Source organism: Mycetomoellerius zeteki, unplaced genomic scaffold, assembly GCF_001594055.1.
Source record: "Mycetomoellerius zeteki isolate Tzet28-1 unplaced genomic scaffold, Tzet1.0 scaffold2, whole genome shotgun sequence".
Taxonomy (NCBI): Eukaryota; Metazoa; Arthropoda; class Insecta; order Hymenoptera; family Formicidae; genus Mycetomoellerius; species Mycetomoellerius zeteki.
The window spans coordinates 53,885-60,265 of record NW_017256956.1 but is presented as its reverse complement, the minus strand read 5'-3'; positions in this window follow the sequence as shown (position 1 = coordinate 60,265).

The window sequence follows — 6,381 nt, the reverse complement described above, 5'->3', positions numbered from 1 at the left end:
ATAAGTTCCATGATCGATCTTGGAGCCGTCGGTATAAAAAACCGTAGATTCTACCGTAAGGTGAGAAAATTCATAATCGAATAAGGATTGCGCGCATAGATTAGGAAGAAGTTTCAGGGATTCAAGAGACGGGGCAGAAAGAGAAGCATAGGAGATAGATGAAACAGAAGAATGAAAGGAGTGTCGGAAGTTAGGCAGAGTATATGAACAATCGATGTCTTGATGGAAGGACCAGATACGTCGAAAGATAATTACGGCTGGAAAATGGGCATGTAAATAATCTAATCTATTATTGCGCCTAGCAAGGTCACAAAGTTCGTGGAGTCTGAGTACAGCGGGATGGTCCCGCACCGAACAGATTTTAATAAAGTATCGAGAGGCCAGAAGACGAAATCTGAATGACAGCGATGTTTCGACGGTTTCAGCATAGATCACATTAAGAGGAGTAGAAATACGGTAACCGAAACAAAGGCGAAGAGCTTGATTTTGAAGTACTTGAAGGGCACGTGATAAATTGTTATTAATAAGCCCGAAAATGTGGGCAGAATATTCGATAGAGGCGCGCAGCATGGATCTGTAAATAGTAAGAAGAAGGTGAGGATGGGCCCCCCACCAGGTGCCTCTAAGGGCAGAGATAATCTGGAGTATTCTCTTACCTTTGTTGATAATGTAGGACATGTGTACTTTACCAGAGAGCTTGGGGTCAAGCAAGACCCCAAGAAAGCGCACCGAGGAGGAAGGACGGATACGATGTTCGAGATAAGAAATATAGTAGTTTAATGAAGTAGAAGGTTTCTTTAAGGAGAAAATCATCAGTTGCGTTTTTTGGATTGAGATCTCAAGGCCACGTTGGCTCAGGAATGTACTGAGGGCGTAAAGAGATTGTTCCACCGAGTGAATTGCAGCAGTGGTGTCCTTATCTGATGAAAAGATGACAATGTCATCAGCGAATTGGAGAAGTGTAGTGGAGGGGTGTAGCACATCGTTAATATTTCGTAGGTATAGATTAAATAATGTGGGGCTAAGGACAGAGCCTTGTGGGGTGCCCTTGTAGGAGATTCGCGGGTCAGAGATCGAACCTTGATTGACGAATTGAACGGTGCGTTGTGAGATAAGGTTGGAAATGAAAGCTAGTATGAGAGGGGGGAAATCCAGGCATAGAAGGTCCTGTAGAAGGATGTGCGGTAAGACATTATCGAAGGCAGATTTAATATCGATAAATAGGGCTACGGAATCCTGTTTTGCCAAGAAGCCCGTGTGGATACTGGTGACGAGAGCAGTCAGGTTGTCCTGGCAGGATCTGAATTTGCGAAATCCGAATTGGTTGTCAGGAAGAAAATCCGAGAATGGAGATTCAATAAGCCAATAAAGGCGATTAAGTATCATTTTCTCCATTATCTTGAGCATGCAAGATGTAAGAGAAATAGGTCGGACACCATTGTTGTTGGGTTTGGGAATGAGATGAATAAGAGAATGGAGCCATTGGTTTGGAAAAGTTGAGCAGCGAAAGAGGTTGTTGAGAATGGAGAGGAGACAAGAATGGAGTGTAGAAGGAAGGGCTTTAAGCAAGCGGTAGTCGATCCTATCCAGGCCCGGGCTAGAGGAGGATTTGACGGATTGTAGCGCCAGATGGAGTTCGTCGAAAGAGAAGGGAGAGTCTAACCAGCCAAGATTACCTAGGTAATGTTGTGGAATTTCGGGAAGAGGAGGGAGACAAGAGGGAGGACAAAGCTTGTTGATAGTTTCTTGGATTACTGCTGAATTGTCCGAATTTTTATTAAAGACATTAGAATTAGCCGGAAGAAGCCGGCGGTTACGAAAACGTTTGAGCATGCGCCAAATTTCCGCGGTAGGGGTTTTAAAGTCTAGGGAGAAAGTTTTCCAACTACGACGCTTAGCTCTGCGCAGGGTCTTACGAGTTTGACATACGACTGAACGATAGTATACGTAGTTATCGTGAGAGGGATTCCGCCTGAAGGTTTTGAGGGCATAACCACGGCATCCGATCGCCTCCGAGCATTCCGGTGTCCACCATGGTGCAGGTGGGGGTCCTTTGTGAGTAACAGGGGAGCTAGAAGTTGGAGAAGAAGGGGGGCGCTTCGACGGAGAGAAGCGCTCATAGCTGGCAGCGATGAGTTCGAGGAAGGTGTTGTATTGGGAGATAGGATCCTGAATGGAGTTAATAGTTTGAAGAATAGCATTGGAGTTATCGCGAAGGTATCCCCCAACCTCAATCCACTGAGCTTTAGTAAGGGAGATTTTGTAGGAAAAAACGGAAGATGTACGGACTACGCAGTTGACGCGTACAGTGATGGGATAGTGATCGCTTCCGTGAAGGTCGGAGAGGACCTGCGCTTCGCAAAGTGAGGAGACGCGAGGAGATGCAATAGCGAGGTCAATGGTCGAAGACCGAGGAGGAGAGAAAGAAATGTAAGTAGGAGAGGCGGGGGGGTTGAGGATCACCAGATGGTGATCGTCGATACATTTACCGAGAATACGCCCGGCAGAGTTGGTGCGCGTGTCATACCACATGGGGTGGTGTGCGTTAAAATCTCCAAGGAGGATAGAAGGATCGTGATCGTGAATGAAAATGGAGAGTGAAGAAAGGGTATTAACAGAAGTAGAAACGTTGGGATGCCTGTAAATACCTATGAGGTGAAGGTAGGAGTTGCCAGAAGAAAGTTTGATGCCCAAGGCTTCAAAAGAATTATCTATTGTTGAAGAGAGATCGAGGGGAGAATAGCTAATAGGATTGCGGATAAGGGCGATCATACCTCTGACGCCGGCCATGTCCGCATCGATGCGGAGGCAATCAAAGCCCCGCACACGGAAGTGATGGAGTGAACTGACGCAAGTTTCAGCGAGGAATAAAATGTCAAAGGATTCGGCAAGCTTCTCAATTTCAGCCTTTTTGCTAAGTGCGCCTCGACAATTCCAATAAAGAATCCTAAGTGCGTTTAAGTTATTCATTGTGTGTTAGTGAGTGCTTGAAGAGCGTTGAGAATGTTATAGAGTCCCGTACTAAGGTTAGAATTAGGAGGCACTTCAGGATTGTTATTTAGCATTTGAAAAAGTAGAGAAACAATTATCTGGATTATTTGTGAGATACCGTACTGCAATGAGTTAGGGGCAGAAGTGAGGAGGGAAGGGGGAGTTGTGGAGAGGGAGGAGGATGAAGGAGGGAGGGGATCAGAAGGAGCGGTGGGGTTATTAGGGAATAGGAGAGGGGTAGGGGGGTTGACATAGTTAGGAGGTCGACCATTAGGCGAATAAAGCAAGGCGTTATGCGATTCACGTATCTTAGCGTAGGCGTTCGTCGGGCGATGCGCCGGAGCCCGAACGCTGCCAACGTCGACGCAGGGGGGAGCACGTGGAATTGAGCTCGGAGGATAACTCCGCGAGGCAAAGATCTGAGGGGAATCAGATGGTTTGTGAGAAGAGATGGAGCTAGCCGTATCCGCATAGGAGCGACCGGGGAAGAGCCGTGTGTCAGGGGCTATGAAAGAAGCACCAACAGCGTGCGATGCTACTGGGTCATCGTACCTGGGGGGTGAGCGCGAAGGATGAGGAGGGGGAGGAGGTTTAGGGAGCGCAGGAAAATCAGAGTGATGAAAGAGATTAGGGGGGGAGGGAGAAGCAAACGGGGAGGATGTTGCCAATCTTTGGCGCGCCTCCAAATAAGAAAGATTTTCAATAGTCGCATAAGCATAAATTTGTTTTTGACGCACGTATGCGGGGCATCCCGAGGAGGAGGGCAGATGTTCCCCCCCGCAGTTGCAGCAAACAGGCGGTAAATGCAGGCGAGGGCAATCCTCGACTTTAGGATACTTGTGAGAGCCGCAGCGCGCACAGCGAGGTTTACTCTTGCAATCTGAACTGACATGTCCGTATCTTAAACACGAAAAGCACATAAGTACTCGTGGGAAGTACGGTAAAACCGGAAAATTTATGTGCAAGTAAGTAACTGATCGTGGTAAGCATTGCCCTCGAAATTTCACCAAGATCGTGCGCGATGGTGAGAAGATTAATTCACCGTCCTTACGTGTCCTGATGTTCAGACGCCTAACTGAAACAATTTTATTAGGGGAGGCGAAATGATAAATAATGTCGTCTTCTGAGATGTCCAGCGGGACATTTTTTATCACCCCAGTACGTATAACTCGGAAGGGAGGAATAGAAGCAGAGAGACCGCTCTCTTTGATTAACGGATGCGAGAGAACTTGGTTAGCGATTACAAAGTCATTGAAATAGACGGCAACCTTGTTACGGCCCGAGGATTTGATCTCCGTAATTTTATTTTTGGCTATGCGAGTCATGACACGTGCCACATTTACCGGGTCAAGACGAGAATCACCATCGTTGTTCGCATTACGTTTAAAAAAGATAATGAAAGGGGGGATGTCCCCTTCGTCGTAGGTTAGGTTGAGGTTATTTGCCGCGCTGCCTCGCATCTGCTGAAGATTGAAAGCCACCTTCGCAGGAGGTTCCCCCGCAGACGATGCAACCTCACGAACACGCTTACCGAAGGAATGCCCCCCGCCACCGTCCGATAAAGCCACTCCCGGTGAAGGTGCGACCTCAGAAGGAGGTACACCCATCGCAGGGGAAGACGAATTCATTTGCGCAGGGGGAGGATGCGATTTCTCTGAGACCTCAGAACCGTCATCATCATCGATGACCATTCTGTTGTCGTCGTTTTCCTCGTGTAGCGAGGAGATATCCGAGTTCTGCGATGAACCGATCCCGGCGGGAGATCGTGATCGAGAGCGAAGACGAGTTAGCAAAGATGGAGAAACAGAAGAAGCATAAGGATGAACGCGATAGCGAGAGGATTGCTGGGAACTTCCCTTCTTGTTTCTTTTCTTTTTGTTACCATTATTAGATTCCGCATTGTGCGCAGTTGGTGATATAGACGGCTGGGATTGTTTCCTATAATGATTTGATGGAGGTGGCATAACCTTGGTGCTCGCCACGAGCTCGAGCTCATCATCATTATCGCACTGTACGCGTCTAAAAAAAGAGTTAAAATCCTCGAGAGAGGCAGAAAGGCGCTTTTTGACCGCCCTCGGGCCACCGCCGGGGTCCGGCGGGGCGGGGGGACCGGCCATCATCGCTGGGCCGGAACAGCGAACGTTACCGGAATTACGAAAAACCAGACAAATCTGAATGTACTCACAGTATAAAGAGAGAATAAGTTCTCTCTGAAAAGCCCCAGAACACCGGGAAGGTTGACCAAGGTCAAGGAAGCACAGGAGACAAAACGAAGCGGGCAGCAGAGGACGTCCGTACCGCTCGATTGTTCGCAGCGTTGCCAACTATTGACGGTCAAATATCCGTAAATCGACCCAAAAAAATCCGTAGAAATCCGTAGGCCAGATTTAAAAATCTGTAAAAATTCCGTAGATAATGCAAAGACTGGCAGTCCATATGGTCGAACGGTAATACAGTGCTTATTACTCTGATTAGTACGATTATATATAGGGCGAGTTTTTTTTTCATAAGGCAAACATAGGGCAACCAATGTTATAATGGAGCCAATAGTGGGCGACATTTTATTTTAGTCCACCAATCACAAGCAGCTTTAGCTTCCAGCATAGATTGATTTATGTTCGGTTTGCAGAAACTTATATACTATGGTCCATATTCAGAACGCGCTTACAACGATGTTAGCGCGCTAACATGCTATAGTTTACGTCACGTATACTATAGAATTTCAGAGATAAAAACACGCTTTTATCGATAAAAACAGCACGTTCTGAATACGGACCTATATATGTACAGTAGAGATTAATTTTTGAAATTCAGAGATAATTGTTAAAACGAAATATATTATAAAACATTTATTTATTACAAAATTTTTATTTTATAATACATTTTATTATAAAATTTTTATTTTATAGAACATTTTTTAAATATTAAATCCTATAGGACCGTACATGTGAAAACATAACTAATGCCAAAATAGCCTTTTTAACGGTAAGTCGAACTAAACATTTATTTTTTCCTCTACGATTGTTATAAAGTTTTATTATAAAATCTATTTGCAAACAAAACAAATACTTAAGATTAATTATAACCGCAGACATTCAATTATTTTTATTCGCTAGTTGATTCTTGACTCTTGTGATCATATATTATATTAGTTTCCATATTGCGCAACATATTAGAATTTATATCAAAATTATAACAACAGTCATTACCAATTTTTCGTTTGGTTCGAAGTATGCCCTTAAGAGTACGAGTCGATAATTTATTTCGTGTTTTAGTCTTATTTAAATTAATACTCGAGAAAATTCGCTCTACGCAGGCACTACTGTGTGGCAGAATACTTATGAAGTTTACCAGTTTTGTAATTAGCGGAAACATCGGTTGTTCCAAGTT